The sequence below is a fragment of the Eumetopias jubatus genome, unplaced genomic scaffold, assembly GCF_037043125.1.
Source record: "Eumetopias jubatus isolate StellerSeaLion01/CBP00866 unplaced genomic scaffold, mEumJub1_p1.0 scaffold_4, whole genome shotgun sequence".
In the NCBI taxonomy this organism is placed as follows: domain Eukaryota; kingdom Metazoa; phylum Chordata; class Mammalia; order Carnivora; family Otariidae; genus Eumetopias; species Eumetopias jubatus.
The window spans coordinates 97,772,343-97,784,756 of record NW_028274810.1 but is presented as its reverse complement, the minus strand read 5'-3'; the positions used below and the strand labels follow the sequence as shown (position 1 = coordinate 97,784,756).

Here is a 12,414-nt window from a genome sequence, read left to right as displayed (position 1 = left end):
ACCTGTCACAGGGGCACCTGGGTGGCTCAGTCGTTTACGTGTCCGGTTCAGGTCTTGATCTCAGGGTCATGAGACTGTGGGATCGAGGCCCACATTGGGCTCCATGCCAAGCGGGGAGTCTCCCTCCCCTTCTGTCCCCCCCACTCAGGCCCCCGGTCATGCGGGCTCTCGCTCGCTCGCTCGAATAAATAAATAAATTTTTAAGAATAAAATAAAATAAACCCGTCAAAAGGAAATGCTTTTGTAGAGAGAGCACAGGACGGGTGGGAGTGACCAGTAAACAGGACTGACAGCCTTACCACCGTGGCCAGCGCGTCCTGAGCGCTCATTTTGTGCTCAGGACTTTCTATACATTATCTCCCTGAGTCCTCATTTTACAGATGAGAAAACTGAGGTTCAGACAGGTCTAGAAGCTTGCCCAGGGTCCCTCAGCAACGTAAGTGGAAGAGCCAACGTATGACCTTTGGTTCACTGGTTTCCGGGCTTAGAATCTGAACAACCATTTTATACTGGCCGCTTGAGTAAGAACAACAAATGGATGTGGGTGCGCACGCTCAACAGGCACGGGTGCACGTGCGTGCGGGCAGACACGCACACACCCCCCTCCCAACACAAAGGCTCAAGAGATAGCCCCCCAAACAGGACACCGGATCCGCCAGCCAAGGGGGCGGGGGCCCCTGAGGGCACTTGGGGTCCCAGCCCACTCTGCTCCTAGCGGGCCTGGAGGACCCCCCACCCACTCTGCTCTGTGTTCACAGGGAAGTGGCCTGGAGAGGTAAGGTGGGACCCCCTCTGTGCCAAGGGAGAAGTGAGGACACGGGGTGTGGGAGCCAAGGGCGGCCTGATGTCACGTGGGCGTGCCTGGCAGGACTGCCTGCAGGAAGGTCGCGCTGCCCTTTGTGGTCACGCCGGCCCCAGCTCCCCACGCTGACCTGCCTGCGAGGGTCGGAGCCGGCTTGGCTGGCTGGCTGGGCCCTCAAAGGACCCTGGTCCTGGGAGTTCGAGTCTCTCGGACTCTAGAGACTCTTCTTCCCGCCCTGGAAGGGCCCAGCATGGGCTCCCTTCGGCTCACCTGCCCGTAGCCAGAAAGGAGGGAGAAGTGGCTCCTCACACCCAGGGAAACACTACTATGAACAGTGACCCAGTAAAGGGGCTTCCTTTCCTTTCCTATCATAGTGTCCTTAAAGCTTCTACAGAAGGTCACAAAGAGTCTGATGACCACGTGCTAGGCTACCTTGACTGGCTTCTCATTTTGCCTCTTTGTGAACTACAAACTCCCTGAGGGCAAGGAGGTTTCGGCTCAACCCTGAAAGAACCATTTTGTCCTTTTAGCCCCTGAGTGTCAGTAAATGACCTGATAAGGCCTGCAGGACCAGACCTGGGAGGACTGGCTACCAGGTGGGCCTGGATCTCCTGGAAGTTTCCACTTGAGAAGGACTGGATTGGTCCTTCCACAAGCAGTGCTGGACATCTGCTCCCAAGGCGCTTGCTCCTGGTAACAGCACTCCTACTGCCCCAACAGAAGCTCACTTCCCCACTCTCAAACACTGTGACTTGGCTAGGGCCGGTCCACCCCTGACTCAGAGACAGGCCTGTGACCCATCACTAGTGACTGCTTCAGGCTCAACCCCGTCACAGCCAGGGAGACTCAAGTCCCCTTCTGGAATTGCTGGAGCAGAAGATACGGGTCTATCCCCTGCACTGGGAGCTGAGGGGGGCGGTATTTAAGGCAGCAAGGGGCAGACGTGAGCAGCCCCGTGGCAGAGGAGGCCTGGCCAAAGAGAGCCCAAATCCTGACACCACTGTTTGGGCCCCTAAATCCATGCCCGGAAGTAGACCGACCCACAGACATTTTGGTCACAAGAGCCAACAAACCAACCTGAAGGATACCTCCAGCCCCACCATCAGGAAAGCTCCTCCAATTATGGTGGTTTGATTCATTTAGACACCCTGGCTGCCAAAGGCACCCAGCACAGAGTCTGCTAGGGGCTGTCCACAGACCTGTTCTGCTCCACAGAATGATTAATGAAGAGACACCAAAACTCCCTGGTTCCAGAGGACACCCTGGGTTTAAAATCCTGCTTGGTCGCTTGCTAGCTGTGTGATCTCAGGTGACTGACCCCCAGAGTCCTGCCCAGGAGGGAGAGGATGGTAGCAGTACCAAGGCTGCCCCTCACTGTGGGGAGTTAATGACTTTATTACATCTGCAGTGCTCAGAATGGCCCCTGGGCCCAGCAGGTCCTCAGTAAACACAGGCTCTCACTAGTAGGATGGGTGGGTCATGCCGTTGCTCAGGCAACCGACATTTATTAAGTGCCTGCCTTGTGTCTGATAGTGTGCCAGGGCTGCTGAGGGCACCTGGTGAGAAAGAAGACCTGCCCCCCTGCTCCCGGAGGGTCTTACAGTCTTTCGGAGAACACACCTGGCCACAAGCAGCCACAGAGTTGCCATGGTAACCTGCGCCTTTGGCCTCACCACCGCCCACCCCTGACCAACTGAGTTACTTGGAGGCAGAGTCGAAGATGACTAATATACCCACGGAGGGGAAGCGGGGTGGTTTGCAGGGGAGCGGGCAGCCGGGAGCAGAGCAGAGGCCCAGCCCTTGGCAGCCTCTATTCTTCAGCCACGGAAGGGCCTGCACTGGACCAGCCCCCGCTCATGAGAAAAGGGATGGTCGTTACCAGCCATCTCAACAGGACTGGAGGCCTCAGGTAGGAGGGAAAACACCAGGCTTTGAGCCCTCCCTGTGGGAAGAGAGATTCCCTCCCACCATCTCTAGAAAGGGTCAAGATCTAAAATCGCTGAGGGTTTCTGTGGCTTGGGTGGAATCCCCACCCTCCCGGGGAATCTCAGAACCAGAACAGATCTGACCAGCAAGTTCTTTGCCTTTTGCCCCCCGTGCCCAGCCGAGGACATGGTCCCATGAGCAAAAGGTAGACAGCCACGGTTAGGGAGTGTCCACTGTACCCCCCCCCCCGCCTCACTGCCCCCGGTCCCTGACTCCCCGTTCCCATTCTGTGCAAATGATGGACTAGGAGGGTTACACCTGTTACTTCACTGAATCATCACACCCTCATTTTTCAGATGGGGGAACTGAAGCCCAGAGACAAACAAACCCTTTGTTGGAGGTCACACAGCAGTTTGCTGGGAGGCCCCCTAGGTATTTATGGGATTAAATAGTACGTGAGTGGCATTTATGGGATTAAATTTATGCATGAGTGCTGCGGCCAGTGGGCTGGCCTCTGCCTCTCAAAACGCCATAGCAGCTGGGACATGGCTGGGACACGGCCCATGGATCAGTTCTGGGCCCTGGCGCTAGGGTGGCCAAATCACGTGCCTTCAGGGTGGATGCTGAATTTGGGAGGCCGTCTCAATCCTGGTTGAGAAATTAGGGTTTCTAGCTCACAGATGCCCTAGTGGTGGTGGACGGGCCCTGGCTGAGGGCTGAGCAGGGTCCGGGGTTCCAGGCGCCTGGGGAGGGAATGGTGGGGGTCTCTCTCCTGTAGGGCAAAGGAACTGGCTCAGATGAGGACCTGTCAGTGCATAAGCTTCCTCACCTTGGAGTAAAGAGTCAGAGATTCAGGGGGCGCCTGGGTAGCTCAGTCGGTTAAGCATCTGTCTTCGGTTCAAGTCATGATCCCAGGGTCCTAGGATTGAGTCCCACATCGGGCCCCTTGCTCAGCGGAGAGCCAGCTTCTCCCTCTGCCTGCCGCTCCCCCTGTTTGTGCTCTCTGACAGATAAATAAATAAAATCTTTAAAAAAAAGATCCAAAGATTGAGGACCAATTAAGATGACATGCGACACACCCAAGTGAGGATCAACTGGGGAGAGGGGGGTGTCCTGAGCATTTCCTGGAACAGCTATTTTTAAGCTGTGTTTTTTCTTTAAAGTAATGGCATTCTTTCAAAATGCACACAAGAATTTTATGGGAATTCAAAAGTATTAAACAGAAGTGAAGCTGATCTAGTTAAATGGGGGTGGGGGGCCCCTCTGAACCCTATTTTCTCCACCTCCCGTGTGGTTCCACCTTCTTGGAACCCCTCAGATGCTCTGGAACCCAGTCTGAAAACGGGGTCCTAGAACCTCAAATGGTATTGGGGTCTGCCTTGGGGGCTGCTGGGGTCCAGATGGGCCAAAGGCCTGTAGAATGAGGCATACAGATAGGAGACCCTGACCTGTAAACACCTCCCCAGGAGCATGTTTCAGATGTGGACAAAGTGATCATATCGTTCACGATCAGAATGCTTTTCTAGCCGCTTCCCTGAAAGGCCACTGAAAAGGGAATTCAACATTGCGTTCCCCAAAGCAGGGGATGGTCAATCGAGTCAGAAAGGCTTGGGCCGGGTGGCCCGTTTCGGGTGATTCTTGTTGGCATTAAGCACCACCAGGCCACAAATCTGTGTTGTCCACCTGGGCTTGGCTCTGGCTTCTGGGTCACAGGACCCCAGAGGGGCCCCTGCCTGTGTTCTGAGCGCTAGTCCTCCACAGGAATCCAAGCCTGAGGGACTTAGATGGATTGTGATTAGATCTAGTGCCAAACTTCTTAACCTGTGGCTGGGATAGGCATCAGGGGCATCCAAGGACCCCATAGAAGTTTAAAAAATGTATATCGTGTCTTAGCATGGGGTTTATACTTTCTTTAGGTCCTCAAAGGGTTCTACAAACAGAAAGATAAAAGATTAAGACTTACTACAACTCCCTCAGTTGTCACTTCCTTCAAGAAGTCTTCTAAGATTTCCCCTAATACAGTGATTGCTTCCTTCTCTGTACTATCAAAACTGTGGGTCACTTGGGAGGATCCAGCTGGGTAGCCTCAGGATTAACTGGAAGTTGCTAGCACTCACTCTTCCTGCAAATCTAGCTCCTTGCATATTTGAGGTGTTACCCTGGTTATCCAATGAAGTACAACTGTGTTGTTTTCCTGCTTATCAGTTGGTTGTTTAAAGCAAACCCTGAGGGGCGCCTGGGTGGCTCAGTAGTGAAAGCGTCTGCCTTCGGCTCAGGTCACGATCTCAGGGTCCTGGGATCGAGCCCCGCATCGGGCTCCCTGCTCCGCGGGAAGCCTGCTTCTCCCTCTCCCGCTCCCCCTGCCTGGGTTCTCTCTCTCGCTGTGTCTCACTCTGTCAAATAAATAAATAAAACCTTAAAAAAAAAAAAATAAAGCAAACCCTGATAACCACTGACTACCTTAACCCTTTGGCAAGCATCCTATTCATTGTACGCAAATACTGTTACTTGGTGCTTGAAAAACTATTTTTGTAAAGGGGACATGAACTCACTCCATCCCCAGCCCATCCTGTTGACTCCGGTCCAGCTTATCAATCCTCTGTCCAGAACCCTCTGTGTACTGGGCCCCATTATTGAACACCTTGTCTCTCCACCCCCCCCCCCCCCAGTAACCCTGACTGGGGCAGGCGGGGCCAGGCTAAGATGATCTGTCCTCATGGCAAAGGACCTCATTTCCAAGCTAGGCATAATTCAAAGCCTGCCTTTGGTCAAGCATCCGGGGCCACTCACTTAACCCGAATCTGACAAATGGGTGGCTGATCACACCTGACTCCGGGCACGGGCAAGACAGGGGGTGTGAAAAAGCACTGAACTGTCATGAAGACTATCACAGTGACACGGGGGACAGTACCACTGTCACATACGGTGTCACAGTCACGTGGGGGTACAGTACCTGTCACCTTAGTACAATAGTCACCCAGCTGCAGATGGCAGTCACCGGGACCACCAGGAAGCCCAACGAGGCCCTCAGCATCCAGTTAGGGTGTTGCAGGGTCCGAGTCATGACTCAAGGTCGGCGTGAAGGATGTGAACGGGGGCCTGCCCTGCACCCTCCCGTCCTCTCTCCAACACCCTGAGAAACCCCAGGTTTTGGAAGGCACGACAGAACCTCTGAAGGCCATTGGGGAAGTCATGAGGAGAAGGGCTGTCCTCTTTTAAGCCTTGGTTGATGGATGCTGGTAACTTCTCCTCTGGCCCCTGCCTGGGTCACTGTCCTCACTGAGGTCACCCTGCTAACAAGGATGCACGGACCCTAAAGGGTGGAAGGGACCCAGGTGGTTGGTTACCCAGAACCTAACCCCCCTGTTGCAGGAATCCACGGCATACTCACTTAAAGAGCAGCCCGCTGGGTTGCAGAAGGCTCCAGAGGGCAGGCAGGCATTCCTGGGGCCGAAGCCCAGTCCCCATCCCCAAGCTCTCCCCACTGCCTGGCGTGGCCCGCCATCCCACCTGGACCAGGTCGCTGAAGTTGTCAACTAAACACCCATGGGTTTGCCATCCAACCTAAGCCATGGCTTCTAGTCCTTGTCATCCTGAGCCCGCTTCCTGGACACCCTCCAGAGGCTCAAGGACCCTCTCAAAGTGTTGACCAATACTGACCACAGTGCTCCAGAAGTCCTTCGACCAAGTGGAACAGAAAAGTGTCTCCTTCACTCTGGGCACCAATACATTTGCTTTTATTTTATTTTTGGGGGGAGGGTGGGGGGAGTTAAATTTTATTACCATTAAAGTGATCTTGCTGGAGTTGGTTCATCTTTCCAAAGCATCAGGGGCTGGCAACCTAGAAACAGTCGTCACAGACCGTAAGTGCCAGTGGGAGGGAACCTCGTTTATTTGCTTGCCTGCGGTAGCTGCATGGCCTAGCTCGCTGAATGGATGGACCCATCTGACCGTGTCACAATTACCCAGAGCCAGGTCCCCCTCAAGCTGCTTAGTATTCTTTGCCGGAGGCATCGGCAAGAACAGATCACGACCTGGTGGACTTCTCTGCTCAAAACCCTCCAGCTGCCCCCAGCTTCACTCCGCTTCAGAGCCAAAGCCAGTTGGAGAGATTGATTCCCACATGCCCCGCCCTGCTCCCCACCCGCTGCCCTGCACCACCCCCACCCTTGGCCTGCCTGGAATGCTGCCACTCCTGCCTTCCCCACTAGGTTCTCTTGGTCTGCTTTGCCTCCTTGGGTTTTCCAGTAGCACTTAATACGACCTAATGTGCTCTCTATTTTGTGTCTCTTGTTTATTATCTGTCTGTCCCCCTCCCTAAACTGTTCACTGTTTACATGGCTGGGGATTTTTGTCTGCTCGTTACTGCATCCCCAGGGCCGTTTGTTGAGTGAATGAACGAGTGAATGGATGAATGAATGAATGAGTTGCCACCCACCACTCATCGGTGAGCCCGTTCTGGTATTTGGCGCTCTCTTTTTGCCAATCCAGGGTACTTGGATTTTTGGAGCTCAAATCCCTCCTGCACTGGTCCCGCCGTGGACACGCGTCCATCTGAGAATGCTAACGTCTAAACAGATTCCATTCTTTCCTTTTCATTGGGCTTTAACGTTTCCTGACCTTCATGGTTCATCTGAATAATAGGTTTCAAATGTTTCCTTTCAAATATCTTATATACTGGATGTATTTTTAGATTGTGTCTTTTGAAGACAACAACAAGGCAAGCCTCGTGTCATGCTTTTGCACAAGGATAAAGGAGAATATGTTGGGTCTGGAATCGTTCCTGTGCCGATGCCCAGAACTCTGTGGGATTTTGATGGTGGTGGCAGGTTGGGACAAGGTCCTTCCGGGACAAGGTCCTTCCAGGACAAGCTGCAGTTGACTGGGACAACCAGAGAGCTTTCCCGGGTAGAAAAAGAAGGCCAAGGGCTACCTTCTCCTAAATCTGGCTGAGGTCGTTTCTCAGTGATGACCTTGACAAATAACAAGCCGGAAATGGCGCAGGGAAAGTAACCATAAGGATAGAGAGATCAGAGGGCTCTGGGCAGGGATCAGAGACAGAGGCTCTGAGAAGCTTGAAGCTCAGGAGAGCCTGGAGTGTAAGCGAGGATTCGCGGACGGGCTGTAGACCGAACATGAACTTGTCAACTCAGTTCAGTATCACCAGATCTAGTGAGCATGTTCTAAAGCCCTAAAAGACAATTGGGTGACTTGAGGAAAAAAGCTGGAAGTTCTCCTTGATATGCTAGCTGGGGAATTTGGGCCCCTTGATCTCCTGAAAGCTATGGGTTGACAATATCTTCTATAAGAGTTGAAATAAACCCATGCCTGACAGCTGGCTGGAGGCTGTTGAGAGAGTTGAGCAGTGGGCGTGAGCCTCCTACCCACTGCAGGCACGTTTCCCAACACCAAGCTGCTGCTTTTTCGGTCAATGGGATCTGAGGAGTAGCAAGAGAGGCTGAGATCAGCAGCGGGGAGGACAAATGTGTTCTGAAGAGGTCTCTTCCTCCCAGCTCGGGGAGCTTGGCAACGTGTTGCTTTCCTGGGATGGCTGATCCGTGATATGACACCTTTAAGGCATGCCAGGATCTTAGGGGTCATTGTGTTCTCTCTCGTTTTATAGATGTGCTTCTCAGCGGCTGCCCAGAGAAGGTAGTTACTTCTGTAGGGTTGTAGCAGAGCTGGGTCTAGAACCCAGTCTCTGCCTCCCAGCCCAGGGACAGCAGGCCACAGCTGGGATAGCTCCACAGTTCTGCGCCCGGCTCCCCACGGGAAGTGGGCGGGGCAGTGGGAGGGAGGTGTCTGTCCATTCATAACATGGCCCAAAGTGCAAGGCCCATTGTTTGAAACCCAAGGACCTGACGCTCCAGGCTGAAAGACTTTCCCTAGATGCCACAGGTAGGACAGGTGGTCTACCTTCTTGCTCCAAGCCACATCAAACGGGAGCCTGGTCCTCTTCCCAGGAATTTCCAGCCAAGTCTGCACTCAGGGTGAGGGCGGGGGAAATGGGCCGTTGCTGTCTCCCATAGCACCCCCTTTTTTGTGACCTTCACACATCACTGTTTAATAAGCTGTTTCGTCCTGGTGGCTCTGGGTCCCACAAGAATCCCTGTCTGGACTCCTCTTCCTCCTTTTTCCTGTTCTCATCTGTACTGGCCTGACTCAGGGTCCGAGATACCAACCTCCTGCTTACCTCCCCAGCTCCCTCTCCCACAGTACAATACTGTCCTTCTTTGCCTTCTGCCTCCTTTCCCGAATTCCAGTGGGGTACGTAGTCTTTGATCAGGTGGTTTCTCGCACCTGGAGTGATCTTTTCACATCCCTTCTACTTGGAACTCTTGACTCCAATGCCACCTCCTTCAGGAAGCCTTCTGTGAGCCTTTGTTATGGATTAACAGCTCTACTGGGCTCCCGCTACGTAGTGTCCCCCCACCGCCCCACCAATGAGCACTTCATGCCCATTTAGAAGCTCTGAATGTGACCTCATTTGGAAATAGGGTTTTTGGAGTTGTAATTAGTGAAAGCCTCATTACTGGCTGAGGCTTCATTCCCCATTGACTGCCATCCTGATAAGGCGACGACAGAGCATAGAGTTGGACAGAGACGGAGGTTAAGGCCCCTGAGGAGGCAGAGACTGGAGAGGTGCCGCCCACAGGCCGAGGGACACCAGGAGCTACAAACTGGAAGCAGCGAGGAAGGAGTCTCCCGTCGAGTCCTTAAAGGGAGCGGGCCCCTGATAACACCTGGATTTCAGACTTCTGGCTTCTGTCACTCGGAGCAAATTCCTGCTCTAAGTCATCAAGTTGGTGGTAATTTGCTACGCAGCCAGGAGGAACGAATACCTACTAGCATTTGTGCCTTGACTCCGAGCACCCAGCCATGTCTCTGGGTCTTTATTCATCTTTGTTGTACCCACTCAGCCCCCCCACCCCCTCCACGCCTAGAGCTGTGCCAAACACCTGACAGACACCTCAAGCAGGTTCGGTGAACTAGCCGGTCACTGTGGCATCGATGGGCCTGGGCCTGCCCCACCGGCAGGAATGGGAAGGAGGTGAGACTTGCCGAACAGACGCGACAGGAGAATAGCCCTCACAAATCTCCATAAAGGGCTAGTTCCTGGCTAGCTGCTTTAGGAACAAGGCTCTCGACCCACATGCTGTAAACTCAGTAACAGCCAAGCAGATGCAACGCTCAGGCAGCTCTCACACTTCCTCCCGGAAGTGAAGGCGTCCCTGAGTCCCGGGGGCACCCTTCCCTCATGTCTGGACTCGGCCCTCATCTGTTGCCCCTGCCTCCACGGGCCTGCAATCACAGCCCAGGACTTTAGTCTAGCCCCTTGCCTCATACGGGAGCAAAAGCTGTAAAAGCCACTTGGAATACCATAGTCCACTTCTCCTCCTCCCAGGGGCCCCTGCTAAAACCCAGTCAAAGTCAAAGGCTTTGGAGGCTGTGCCAGCTGACTAGCAGCTAGCCAGGAGCCTTGAGGGGAAGAGGGATGGGCCCAAGCTCTGTGAATGCTTTTGTGGGAGGAATTCCAGGGGAGCACAGAAAATTAAAAAAAAAAAAAAAAAAGAGCGTAGTGGGAATAACCCAGCAGCAACCTTCCCCTTGGAGATCCTAACCATGGCTGGCCCTGCCTCGGTTAACCTCCGTATGTTGTGGGTAAGGACAGATGTCTCCAGGTGAGGCACTTTCCAACTCCCGGGGCCTTTGTGTCCGTTTAAGAAAAACCCTCCTTTGGGTCACCTTTGCAGCCTCAGGCGCACTCCCACCCACAAATATTGCCAAAGGTCATTATGGGAAACTGGGTTGTCGCTCTCTTCTCTTCTGGATACGCCAATCTGTTGGCAGAGGCTCTGGTCTTCCTTCCTTCTTTCCCTTTTGGGGGCCTTCCCCCTCCAGATCCAATCCCACCCAAATCCAGGTTGGTAGGGCTCTCAGATGCAGCCTCCAACTCCCCACTCCACAACGAAGGGCCCTCTGTCCCCATGCCCAACGGGCCCCCAAACACTCCCGGCTTGGGATTGTCCCAGGGCCCTCTCCCACTAGCCCCAGATGGACTCAGGCAGATTCCAAATTCCCCACCATGGCAGCAAGTGGAGGGCTCATTAAAAAGTAGCTTTAGTAATTGGTCAGACAGTTATGAGTTATAGGGAGCACTCTAGTTCATCCTGAGGGCTGATGACTAAACCCAGCATGGATGGTACTGGAAGTTTCACAGGCCCCCATGGATCCCATTTCTGGTGACCCGATATCAATTTAAGACATATTTCTCATTGGCCCTGAGTTTATTCCCTGGAAGACAATGTCCATTCCAAGTCAGGTGGGACACAGCTCCCAGTCCATGAACTTGCAGGGTGCCACTTGGCACTCTTTTACTAACGGCCACCCCCCCCGCCCGCCCCCAGCCCTCGCCGCCGCCAATGCCATATACTTCTTTAATTTAGGATTGTTTATAGTCAGTCAAGTTTTCCAGATTGACTAAAAGAGTTCTTCGTAAGCCTACTGCAGCCAGTTACAAAAGCAGTAAAAGAGACCAGGACTTGGGCCAGCTGGAAGAGTCGGAAGAAAGTTTCTGCGGGATGCAGACAGCTAAGGAATGACAATGACACGCGACTGTCCCAAACCTCACATACCCCTACAAGGACACCTCCTGACCCCCCTCCACAAAGGGCTTTGGGAACCCTCCAACGGGGCATCACCCCAAGGAAATGAAACTGCTGAGAACAACTCTTACTTCTCCTTTTTCAGTGTGTCCAAGGGTTAAAAACACTTCCGAACTACCCTTCCAACTGCAAGGTCAAGCAGCTGTCCAAACCACCCAAGGAGAAGCAGGACCCAGGGACAAGCAGACTCCAGCTAGCAAGGCCACCACGGTCCTCCCCTCCCCCACACTGGCCCGGCAGGGGAAGAGTTAATCTGCCATCGGCTTTGGCTGATAGTTCAGGCTCCAAAGTTCAGTCCCAGTCTGAGCCACCCCGGAGGAATTGTAAATCTCAGGGCAGTATTTAACAAAACAAAAGCAACCTGGAATTACAGGCAGGTTTGCTATCCTACAGTACATATTTACTTAATCCCCTAGGTATGTGGCTCCATGTCAGATCAGCTGGCTTTGCTGGCCCTTTCACCCCCCTCCCACCCCCCAACAAGTTTCAAACTAATTCCCTGTTTTTGCTCTTCCTCCTCACAGGGCCAGCCTGCCAGCCTCCAATCTTTCTCTCCTTTGCTCTAGTCACCGGGTGAGTCAGCCTGGCTTGGGTCAGAGTTGGGTGACAGCCGGCTCACCCTCCCCACTCTCAGGCACCAGGTCTGGGAAAACCAGAGGAAGAGATGCTGTAACCACCAAAAAGCTAAAGGCAGCCCTGGGGAAGGAGGGCCCTCCCCACAGTGCCACCTCATTTAATGGGGAGGGATCCCCTCTGGGGCTGTATCTGGGGGGAGGGGGCAGGGTTGAAGGTGAGAACAAGGACTCTTTATCAGCTGCTGGTTACCCCTGTCACACCCTCTTTCTAGATTTCCAAACACCTGTGCGTGGGAGAGCTTGTCCCGCGGGCTAGACATCCAAGACCGCTCCCCCCTCTCTCAAACCCAAACCAAGTATCCCCTCTCTTCGTGCCTCCAGAGCTGCAGCCGCCCAGGTTGGGGCTGGGAAGCGGGTTGCCAAGGAAAATACGAAGCCAGCTAGC

General features: G+C 53.7%; 1 protein-coding gene across 1 annotated transcript in view; it reads right to left on the bottom strand.

The window, feature by feature from the left end:
* Positions 1-12,414, bottom strand: part of DHRS3 (dehydrogenase/reductase 3) — a 38,191-nt gene that overhangs the window by 24,637 nt on the left and 1,140 nt on the right. The window lies entirely within an intron of this gene.